This window comes from Enhydra lutris, unplaced genomic scaffold (genome assembly GCF_002288905.1).
Source record: "Enhydra lutris kenyoni isolate GAN:26980312 unplaced genomic scaffold, ASM228890v2 scaffoldscaffold19, whole genome shotgun sequence".
NCBI classification, from domain to species: domain Eukaryota; kingdom Metazoa; phylum Chordata; class Mammalia; order Carnivora; family Mustelidae; genus Enhydra; species Enhydra lutris.
Window position 1 is genome coordinate 5,580,129 of NW_019154103.1, and position 12,621 is coordinate 5,592,749.

The following is a 12,621-nucleotide window of genomic DNA, read 5'->3' on the forward strand; positions in this document are numbered from 1 at the left end:
ACTGATTAGTTAACCACACAGTTGGGCCTTTAAGAAATGAGTGTTTTTGTCTTTTGATTACAGCTGCTGCCCACAGTAGCCCAGGTGGGGTACATGGCCCATCAGCAGTTGTTCATACCAGCCCGTCATCTCCATTTGTTTTCACCCTTCCCACCAGATCCTGCCCAGCATGTAGATATGGCAGCAGCATTTCATATGTTCAAGTGCTTGGATGGTTATTTTTAGCTTTTGGCTGCTAATTTACCCTTAGAGTCAATGTTAAGAATATATCCACAATGAATACCATTTTGAAAATTGCCCAAAATATTTTTTTTTTGGCTGATTGATTTTTACTTATGGCTGGTTTATGTATTAAAATGTTGAGAGAAACAGTGAAATACTCCCAGAAAACACATGAGCTCAGATATCTGCAAAATTACTTAGGAAAAAACAATGTATCCTTAAGTAAACCATATTCTAGTTGTAATCCCCACCAATTTGAGCAGGGAATAATAAAGGAGCTATTTTCACTGCCCTGTATGGGGTCTTGGCAAATTGTTTATAAAGACTAAACTTTTAGATACTCGTCTACAGATGGCTAAAAGTCTATAATTCGTATTTCCTGTTAAAAAATCAGTTTCTTGAAGTTTTTAAATCATTAATTAGCTCTTCAGGGAAAAAAATTTCTCAAAACTTCTTGAAATAAAAAGTGAATATCTCCTGTTCTGCCTTGTACAGCTTGCTTTAAAACTCTTCTCAGTAGGGTGCCCAGGTGGCTCAGTTAGTGAAGCCTCTGCCTTTGCCCCAGGTCATGATCTCAGGTTGGGGTCTGAGGATTGAGCCCTGCGTCAGGTTCCCAGGGCTTGGTGGGGAGCCTGCTTCTCCCTTTCCCTCTGCTCCGCTACCCTGCTTGTGTGTACTCTCGCTCTCTCAAATAAATAAAATCTTTCAAAAAAATAAAATTCATCTCAGCAATAGCTGTAGGTAATGATGTCCTTGAAGGAAATTTCTATATAAGGAAATACAATTATATAGGCTTTATATTGAGTTTCTAATTCGTTTTCTGCAGGTTCCTTCTTTAAAAAGTAACTATAACACTGTCTGATAGAACTACAATACAATCCACAGATAAAATGTAAACAGTTCTCATAGTCACATTGAAAGGGTAAAAGGAAACATGAAATTGATTTCAGTAGTGCTTTATTTTATATGATGGATCCAAAAATAGTATATTTCAACATGCTATCAATATAAAAAATTAATGCTGTAGTTTACTTTTTTTTTTAACGAATCTTCAAAATCCAGTTTGTATTTTACACTTTATACTAGTAGCACATCTCAATTTGGATGCTAAGTATTCAGTGGTTAAAGTTGAAATGTCCTAGCAAAACAGTAAAATGGTATTTAATGGAGACATATTTTATACAGCTTCAGATTTTAATTTAAATCAAATTAAAAATTCATTTTCTCATAGTACCACGTTTCAAATGTTCCAAAGCCACATGTAGCTATAGTGTTAGATAATGCAGAACTCTAATAAAATAAGCTAGGACTTGATTAATATGCATGTTCCTTTTTATCTAACAAGGAACTTTTTCATGTAAGTGCTCCTGTGCTATGTGTAAGCCATAGATCTCGAGCACAACTATGCTGAAACTTAGCTAAAACATCTCTTTGAAGATGGGTACTAAACCTGTCCTCCAAATATCATTATAACAAAAACTAACTTTATAGTGAATTTTTAAAGTATCATTTAATGCTTAATATACTGGCAGTTTATGATGCTGATATTTTAGACTGTATTTGGTCCTTTTTATTGTATAGCTCTGACAAAGTGTTAGAGTAAAAGGAATAAAAGTGAATCTAACAACCTTTGAAGTGTTCAAAGTTGTATTCTAATTATTTTGTTTTCATTTTTATTGCTTTTACAAATTCATTTTTTTAAAAAAACATGTCTCTTATATACTACCTTTACAAATGTAAGAAAAATCATTGTCAGGTACGGCAAAAGTTGTGCAGGAACACATATGTGTTTACAACAACATGTTACATTTAACATGGCATATTTTTAAAAGACCACACTGGGGGCGCCTGGGTGGCTCAGTGGGTTAAAGCCTCTGCCTCCTGCTCAGGTAATGATCCCAGGGTTCTGGGATCGAGCCCGGCATTGGGCTCTCTGCTCGGCAGGGAGCCTGCTTCCCTTCCTCTCTCTCTGCCTGCTTGTGATCTCTGTCTGTCAAATAAATAAATAAAATCTTTAAAAATAAAAAAAAAGACCACACTGTTTTAATAAGTCAGTATTTTTTAATACACTATTTTTTTTATTTGTGAACAGGTGACTCAACAGAAAGGAAAAAGCACCTACAGTTGAAGATCAAAGATTTGTTTTTGGAAAACAAAAGTTTAATGTGTGATTTCCCCAACTGGATTCCACAAGATGCAAAGTGTGTTGGCTCAGTGGTATGAAAAAAATGGAAGCACAGTTGGCAAGTTACCACTTTTCCAGTCAGTCCAGTATTTGGTGGGTAACATGAGTTTTAGATGTGCAGTGCTCCCGATGCAATGAAGAAAAGGCCTTCCAGAGATGCCTGGTTTTTTAAGCACCTTCCCCTCCTGTCCACCCATGTTCATCCTTATAGTGGCCAGTCAAGCTAGGGGTCGCTCTGAGTTGGAAAAACACTGGGTTGACAGAGATCTACTGTGAGCTGTATCGGGACTGCTTTGAAATCCATCTTTAAGTGCACTGAATAGTCCTCTGCTTGAAAACACAGAGCTTCTTCTATATCAGCTTTTATAAATAGTGCGACACTCTGAAAAAGAAATTTATCATGATAGCTATAGGGCAGGAATTGGAAAGAATCAGATGGAAATGCACTGAAAATTTCCACATTACTCATCTCCAAAGGAATTTTCATAAAGATGTTCAACATCTGAAAAGATACATAACCATGGAGATACACTTAATGTGTTTACCACAACATGATACATTAAACATGCATATTTTTAAAAGACCACATACTCACTTTGTAAGGTTTTGAAGTAAAAATTTCCATGCTTTTAAATAGCTCTTCATAATTGTGAATTTATAATAGTTTGAATTTCATGCGCAGCTTTGTTTATGAAAAGCAATACTTTGTAACTTGATAATTCAGATTATTTTTAGTCCTTTTGTTTGAACGATTGCTTGATTAGTGTAATTCAACGTGACTTTCCTATTGAGAATCAGAAATGAGGATTCAGTAATAGGGATGCAGATCTCGCCTGTTTAACATGCACCATTTAAGTTTTTCTTTTTATGCTCCACAGTGAAGTGCACTCTACAGATATGCAGAAAGTAGACAGGCAGAAAAGCCTCCTTGGCTGGCATTTCACTATCTTCACATGTTTTGAGTGGAACTTGGGGAGAGGACCTTTGTTATTGTCAGTAGACCTTTTAAAATATATGTATGTAGTTTTAGGTGCTGATTTTGCTATAAGGAGTCCTGAAGGACGCATATATATGAATGGAGCCATTATGAATTCTCAGCAGGAGTGTTGTGGGCTTGGATGAAGGTAGATATGTTGGACCCAGTCTACAGTATTGTGTAGAGTGTAATTCTGCATCAGACAGATTTTGGCCTTTATATGAAGGGAGTTAAGTAAGGACTGATGTACCAAAAAGAACTTTATTTCTTCTGAGGCATTTCTCTGTCCTAGACCCAGAAAGCAGTCCCAGAGTAAAAGCCCTCCAATGTATATGAATTGGTTTTTCAGAAGAGAGAAAAAAATGCTTACACCTTTGTCACTTTAAGATGTATTTCCTTTAAAATAATTATGGAGAAAAATTTCTGTTTATTGACGAAAGTAGGAACTTTTGCACAGTTTTTTTCACAATACATTAGTTTTCTTCTTATGTTATTCCTATATCTTATCTTGGAAGATTAAAATATATATCTAATATAGAGACTCAATCTTTATCCCACAGTGGGAGAGGTGGATGAGGAATTTTCCTCATTTCCTTCAGTAAAACATTGAAGAGTGCTTTTCAACCAAAAGAATGATTGGTTTGATTAATATAATTTGGTGAAAAAAAAATGTTGAAGCAAATTTACAAACCTTAAAAAAATCATGTATCAATGTTAAGCCTTTGGATGCTTATGAATAAGTTTTTTCATTCATTGATATTTAGAAAAATACAGGAGAACTTAACATTTTAAATTAACAGCAAAAGCACCAGAACTTTTATCTGTTAGAAATTTGCTCCCCAGTTAGTGTTACAGCTGGGATTCCATCAGAAGACAGGCTCACTTATAAATGGGTACTGTCATTTGTCTTCCAGAACCATGTTCTAGTAAGTCTCCAGTACTCTGGAGGGGGTACAGACCCTTGTGAATCCTTTAGGGGTGCATCTGAAACTCAGCGTACATCCCACTGTGGCACTTCATGAAGATTCTCTCTCTTGAAGATGATGAGTAGGTTAAAGCAAAGCCTCGTTAACAACCAGCTCTGCTTATTCTCTGCTAAATAAACTTTCTCTACCACACCTATTTGCCATCCTTAAGATTCAGATTCCTGCCTCCATAGAATTACAAGTTACTGCAGATCATCCACCTTGGGAGTTCTCACAATGTTTAAATTTCAAATAACTACAGTCCAGTTGTCCAAGATGAGATTACCAGTTGAATCCTCAATTTTTTTCCTCATGTTAATTTTAAAGCAGTTTTGGAACCCAACAGTTTTGTAAGCATAAATTCCCACCAACACCCCCCCACACCCTTAAAAAAAGGAGTGTCTTTGCCCTTAATATTAAATTTTAATATATTTAATTAGGATGGTATTTACAGATGACCACATGTTTTAAGTTCCAGTACTTGGCCACATACTATTTATATGGTTTAAAATATTTGAGAGTTTTATATCAATGTATCCTTTCTGTCAAAAGAATCCACAAACAGCTGCTTGTTTGTGCCTAATCCCTTTAGAAGTCCGTTTACCAATCTAGTCCTCGACAGTAATATATTTTAAATAGGGAAACAAATAGATAAATTGAGGATATTTTAAGGTTAAGGTTACTGCTCACTTGAATGCCATTTTTAAATTGTTCTCCCACTTACAGTCACAGTGCTGTGTATATAACCAGTGTGGTACTTAGAGGAAAGGTATTCCTGATCTCAGACCTGGGCGGTACTATGATGTAGCTTTGTGACGAAACACCTGGCTAAAGAAGATTTTTAAAAGATGAGCAGTTACCTTCCTTACCTGATGTATGTCTGTAGGTTTTGAGTTTATGAGCGGCCTAAGAACAATCATTCCCTAGCTCATTTTAACAAATTTAGTTATAAATGATGTTGATCAGGTGTAGTAGTTAACACAGTGGGAATATGGGATTTTCCTCATTGTGTGAAACCACAGGGAATTTTCAGCACTTTGATTCACTCTGTAAAAAGGGGGCAAAAATTCTTGTTTCTACAAAGCTGAACTGTACAGCAGTTTTTGGTAACATATGGCATGACCACTTTGCCATAAAATGTGTAAATTCTGAGGCATACTTAGGCCAGAGCAGGCACTAAGAATTAAAACTCCTATCAGTGGAACAAAAATGAACAGGCAGCATCCTCTGTTTGGAATGGGACCAGTGTACAATTAACAAAAGTTAATTTTATACATTCCTTAAGATTCCATTTTTTAATTGCATTCATTGAATTTGTGTATAAATTTAAGTCAATGCCTAAGTCAGTTTAGTTTTAGCCTAAGGAAAGTTTTTTCTTCCACTAAATATAAGGTTTTGGGGTGGTCGGTGTTTTTGTTTTCTGGTTTTTTTTTTTTAATAACCTTTATAATTTAATTAGTATGCACATAATAATACCAGATAACAATCTGTTAAGTTCTATAGTAAGGGGTTCCTTAAAGGTCTTATCAGGGAGTTCAGATTGCATAACATTATTTCCAGGCTATTTGTAAGAAAGCATTTTGAACAGCTGTAAAAACATTTAAAAACTGTGGCAGATGCATTGTTAACCTGCAGCCGTTTGATAATAAGAGCAGAAACCTTAACAAGTTTTACCTAATTCTTGCACTGAATTTAAATGATAATATAAAGTTAAATGTGCATTTTAAGCAGATTTTATTTCACATTTCTAGCTTAGCATATGAGAAAAGCTATGCTTAGTGTTAGAGGACTGACCGGCAAGATGTATTCCAGATGGAAGAGGTAAGAGAGAAGCACCTTACTGTTGAAGCATGTTGCGTTTTCAGTGCTGCTGAACAATTCAGTAGTTACTTCTGAACGTTGCTGCACAATGCTCTTTAGTTAAAGCACATAGAGAGGGATCTCTGCCTAATTGCTTTGTAAATTGAAGCAATGGTGTTTTTTATTCTATAAATAGTCTAATTTAAAAGTTTTTCCTACAAAATGAGTTTATATTGCTGCCTAAGCTATCATGTATGTAAACAGAGGGTTTTTTTTTTAAGGGTGAGAAGAAATCGGGGTCCTGTGTGTGCGTGTGCACGGCACATATGGTGTGTTTGCCCATTGGGTTATTTGGAAGATATGCTCATTCTAAAATGTTCTGTTTTGCCCACAAGCATAAATGTACAGCTTGGTATTTGAGGGGTTTAATTGATTGAATTCAAATTTATAAGTTTCTCCCCTTCCCCACTTTTATTATGCCACTGTAAGGTGCATGTACAGAAAATACCTTGGAGGTTGACATATAATAAATACTTCATCAAGGCTATTTCACATTGAAACTCAAAGCAGTCATTTGTTTTGAGAGTTAAGGGAAAGTTTTTTGTTAGTTTTTTTAAAAGTCAGTTATAACTAAGAGTGGCTCAATTTGGGGGAATTAAGGGTGGAGAGGAAAGATGGTGGGAAGTGATTTTTAGATGTATACACAAAGATATGGGTGTTGGTTATAGAGGTGAATTTTAACAAGGGAAGTTTTGGGTTTGTTTTTTGGGTTTTTTTTTTAAACTTGCATGTTCTATGGTTAACTATCCAAGAGTGTAACAAGTTATTCTAGCTTTTCCCAGTACTAATTATATTGGTTTTAAGAAGTCTTCATGATCACAAGATGGCATTTTCTCTTCAATTATGAACCCAGAGGGATAGACAATACCACCCAGACAGTGACTTCTGACTTCTTTGACTTGGACAAAATCCCCACTGTCTCATTGAGTTTCTCGTACTGTATGTCTTGCCAAGTGTGAAACCACAATATATAGTTTGTGAAAAATCGAAGGCTACAGATAATTTTGCATGATTAAAGCCCATTAGGGCTACTGAAACTGACATGTTTTTTAGCCTTTCTGGTTAAATGAAAACTACAATGGCAAACCAATTCACCATTTACTAGCTTTGTGCAATATTATAATGGTAGAAGCAAAACACTAGCACATTGTGCTTGGCTTTTAAAGATGGCTTTACCACTGTACATTAAACGGAAGTGTGCACAGTGTATTGTAAATGCCAACTCTTGCAAATTTACAATACTTAAATATGCTCCATTAATATTCTAAAGTATTAAAAGTACAAAGAAAAAACTAAGCAGGCATTTATAGCAATACTCTGAAATCTCCAATAATTGTTTTGACTGTTGCCTTTTGCTCTTTAGTGCAACTTTTCTGCGTTGTAATTATTGTATTGCTTTGTATTTTCATGTTTTTTACACTCATGACTTCAGAGGTAGGTACTTGTACAGCAAGTACTGCAATCACCTTCTCTTCTTGTACATGCAATGTAACAACATGCAGTTTTGGTGCTTAACAATATTCCTTTTTTTCTTTAATAAAAGATATTTATTGAGTTAACTTCATTTTGTTTGTTTAAAATAGCACTCGTGGTAGATATTGTCACTTCATTTCAAAGAGAAGGAGCACAGCAAGTTGTGAATTTGCTCTAACATGATGAACAGGCTTCAGAAACTCTCTACCCCTGTACTTCAGCCTCTTCCTGACTGCTATTTATAATGAAGTAGTTTAACGGTTGCCGAATTTATGCTAATAAAAGCCTTATACATGTTGTGTGTGTAGCTATCCACATAGTTTGGCAATGTTGACTTTCAAAATTTGGAAGGTCTTTAAATGCCTTTCATTTTAGCAAGCCATCTGTGACTATTTAAATTTGAGATTATTGGCTCTGCACTTAAGCATGGGACTAGCTTAACCGGAACGCAGCGATACCCTTATCCAGTGCTGACTTGATACAGCTCCCAACATGCAAGAGGCATACATTTAAGGGCAGATCCCAGGTGCTGCTCAGTCCCCAAGTAAGGGCACCACCAGTTCCATCTCTCCTTGTGCAGTTCAAGTCACTTTTGCTCCCTGAGAGAACAGAATTTTTGTTTCTGATTTTTTATTACAGGGGCTATCTAGTTCTTACGTAAGAAAGTTCACAGCCTGGTATTAAATGATTTCTTCCTTCCTTCCCTTCCACCTTCCTTCTCTAAGCCATAATTTATAAAATGATGGGCTGAACACAGTGGGATTTGATTCTTTGCCAGTTCCAGGATTCTGTATTAAGAAGTGAGACAGTTCTCCCAAGGGAAAAATTAATTCCATGTATTCCCTCTGCAAATAAATCTGAAACTAGCCAGAGGCTTTGATTACTGGATAGTTTTTCTACGAGAATTTAGAGAATGGATTTAATAAGAGGAGATCTAGCCAAACTGGCACCGTATCTTCTCTGAATTAAACTTAGGTCCATTAATACATCTCTCAACACAGTACTTAAGAATCCTAGTACCTGGTGCATCCCTTATGAAGTCGGGTATTGTTGGCTTAGGATAGCCTCCCTGGATAATCTGTTGGACTAGCCATCTTTACTAAGTCAGGTAAAAAACCAAAACATCTCCTGGATATCTAGGCCTGATAGAATTCCTCCATCCTTTCCAACTGTCGTTCATGCTGACCTTGCTGAATTCCATAAACTGGATGAAAACCTCATCCAGGATGGATTCATCCTGAATTCTTTGCTACAGGGAGCTGTTGGGGAGAGGTTTAGAATTCTTTGGTGCAGAAATACCAACATTCCATCACATTCTGACAGCTGTTGATAGTGAAGTTTGATCTTCTTTCCGAAACACACTGTCCCTCTGCCAAGTTACTACATTCGTACCCTTTCTGCAGAGTCCATACAACTTAGTTGCTCATCAGAAACTTTGTTCCTTACTGTTAGCATTTTCTCCAGATCTCTCTCCACTAATAATCATGCCCATTCACAAGATCCTCTTGCTAACCAGTTGTGTGCTCTCTTATTTCTCTGAAGTTGGCAGTCTGTCAACTTCTGAACGTCTAACAGGGTGATGACCCATTCGTTCTCCCTGAGTTCTATCCTCTAATCACAGCTCCCTCCTACTTCTTTCCCTCCTTGCCTCCCTCCATCCACTCTTGGCTGTTGCTGAGAATGGCTCCATAGAGCCAGGCCATTAAGCATCTTTCTGATCTCCTGTTCATCCCTGTCACTAATTCCAGTGGCCAGGCTTCCAGTACAGTCAGTATGCTGCTAGACTTCCTGCCTCCACACTGGCTAGGGACACCATGCACCAATGCACAAGGCTTTCTTTGAGCAGACTCTGGTCTCCGTTCTAAGCCTTTAGCTCTGGTATCTCCATTTTACATACTCATCTCATGCCTTTGCACCTGCACAGGTATCTGCCTAAAATGCTTCTCTTCTGTCAACACCATCAAAATTCCATCCACTGTTAATTTGGAAAGCATATGGGCAAACACGACCCTCCCTGTGTGTCAACATCCTCAGAACACTGCAAGTAGGGGAATAAGAAAGTTAAGATATAAGAGGATTTATAGAATCTGATGGAATCTTCACGATTCTACAAATGTTACTCATCATTTCAGGCACAGAAAAAAGTAAAGGGTTTAGGTATTAAATTGTCCACGGCATCTACTATGTTTGCAGCTTTGGCTTAACCCCTCCATCATTCCCCGCAGCAACCTCGACTTCACTCTTAACCCTGTAAGGTCCCAAGTGCTCAGCTTTAATATTATACTGTCTTGAGCTCATTCTAGGCTATAACTAGACCCGAGTCTCCTGTGTTGAGATGTGGTAGAGAAACTCAGTAAAAAATTTCAAGAAGTATAAAAACAAAGTATCCAAGACAGCAAGATGTAAATTCAAATAAAGTCAGTTACAGACTGTAATTATGGTTAGTCACAGGGCTCACAGGCAGTGTCGATGGAGGAAATTTGTTCCCTACTATGCAGTTTTTGCAAGAGGAGTCATAGGTACATCTATACCCATACAGTATGCCTACAGTTACCTGTTTCACTTCCAGTGATGTCTCCAAGCTGCACAAGTTGGGCGAGGAGTAGAGGGAGAAAGAATCCTCAAGCCGACTTCCCAGGGAGCACAGAGCTCAACGTAGGGCTTGATCCCAGGACCCCGAGATCATGACCTGAGCTGAAATCAAGAGACAGACGTTCAACTGACTGAGCCATCCAGGCACCCCATCAGCAACTTATTTCTATTTAGATGCTTCTAGAGCAACAACATTCCCAGTGACGGGCCAATTCTCCCTAATCTGGAGGCCCTTTATATAAGAGTAATACTAAATAATGCTTTAATAAAAAATAAGTAAATATATAAATGCTTTAATCAAGTCATTGCAAGTCTATGAATATGTATTTTGAAGAAAAGCCTTAGCAGCAATTAAGCCCACTGGCCAATTTCTGTTGGAATAGTTTACTATCAGAAACAGTTAGTTATCCCCAAGGGTGCTTGAACACCTTTCATCAATAGACATTTTGTGTATGTAATCAATGATGAAAGACTGGCAAACTAAGAAACCTTATGTTTTTGTAATGCTTTTTTAATGGAAAGGATGGAGTCTGGCAGGAATCAATCATATAGTTACTCCTAAAACTTCTTAGGAAAGACTTAGAATAATAAAACTTAACTCCGATTTTTTTTAATTTTGTGTATGTGGTACACTTAAGCCAGAAGAATAAATAAGCACCATTAAGTGACTTGGGAGAAGAGTAAGATGACAAGAAGAAACTTACCACCTGTAGCCATCGTGGGCATATTGTTAAATAATCTTATACAAAATTACATTATAAAAAAGCCATACTATGTTTCCATGGTGGAAGTAGTCCAGTTGGCAACAACATCCTAAACATGTTGTAGGCCAGAATCATGTTTTTCATGCTTAAAGACCAAAACCTGTGGGATTTTGGAGTAAAATTGCAAGTGTTCTAGTAGTTCAGATCTGCTTAAAATTATTTGGTCTTCCATGTAGGCCAATTTGTGACCTACCTCTTTTCAGAAATAGGGTGGCCTACCTGGCAAGTATACAGGTCAATTGCACAGTTTTTGAAACTGTTAACTCTATTGCCTCTTCTGTCAGAACTTCCAAGGATCATCATAAAGTACAACCAGAAGTTTACTGGGACCCAGCACATGCTGAAAAGTTTTCTAACGTCAACTATAAGTTTTTGTGATGTTCTCTAAGTTCTGGTAGGACATTATGTTGAATCATCAGAAGGGAACACCTAGACACAGTACCTCACCAACTCCAGCGATGCCTTCACTACATTAGCTACTAAGCTGTGATGACTTCATACTTAGGCTTTCATGGATGTAGAAATAAATACCTATTTCTAAAAATTTCTAGACTTTCTTCATAACTCTCTTCCTGGTTAGTCTCACTCTTCCATGGATTTTAAATGATGTGTTATGATGATTCCCAGATGGGTTTTTTTTCTGACTGTACCTCTTTTCAGAACTCTAGATCTGTATGTATTCAACTGCCTGATGATCTCTTCATTTGGATGCCCCATGCATATCTCAAACATAACATGTCCAAAATGGTGCCCTGGACCCAGCCCATCAAAACCCAGATTTGCCCATCTTCCACAATCATCCTGTTCTGCAATTAGGAACCTCCAGGTTCTCCTTGCTGCCTTTCTCACCCTCACCATCCACATCCAGTTCTTCAACGAGTCCTATGAAGCCTAGCTCCACTTTGTATCTGGATCCTTCTTTGCTTTCTCTGTCCCTTACTACCCTTACCTCTTTAGTAGACAATCTTCAGCTCTCACCTAGATTACTGCACTGGCCTCCTAACTGATCCTCCCATGACACTCTTGTCTCTTTTCAACTTACTCCCCGCCCACAAAGTGGTGAGATCACATCTCTCTCCTGTACAGAACCCTCCAATTGCTTTCCATTGCACTTAGAATGAAATCTCAAGTCATCTTACAGTCTGCCTACAAAGCTGGATGTGGTTTGACCCTTCCTACCAGCCCATGGCTTACTGAGCTCTAGCCACATGTATAATATTTTAGGACCTATATGAACTGTCCTCTTCCTAGAATTGTTCTCCATCTCTTTTTTAGTTTGACCAACTTACCTGTGTCCTCAAAGTTCTTAATGTTGAAGTCCTAACCCTCACAATGTGGAGATATGGTCTTTACAGCAATAGTCAAGTTAAAGTAAGGTCATTAGAGTGGGCCCTAATCCACTATGACTAGTATCTTTATAAGTGGGATAATTTAGATACAAATGTGCATAGAGGGAAGATAATATGGAGAGACATACAGTAAAAATGGCCATCGGCAAGGCGAAGAGAGAGGCTTGGACAGATGCTTCAGCGTCCTCAGAAGGAACCAATCCTGCTGACACCTTGATTTTGGACTTGTAGCATC

The 12,621-nt window shown here is 37.5% G+C and overlaps 1 protein-coding gene across 1 annotated transcript in view; it reads left to right on the plus strand.

Moving 5' to 3' along the window:
• Positions 1-7,758, plus strand: part of LOC111148362 (junction mediating and regulatory protein, p53 cofactor) — a 111,338-nt gene extending 103,580 nt beyond the window's left edge. Inside the window, exon 11 of the mRNA XM_022504860.1 lies at positions 2,315-7,758. The gene's annotated coding sequence lies outside the window, so the exon portion shown is untranslated. The remainder of the gene's footprint in view (positions 1-2,314) is intronic.
• The last annotated feature ends 4,863 nt before the right edge of the window (positions 7,759-12,621 follow it).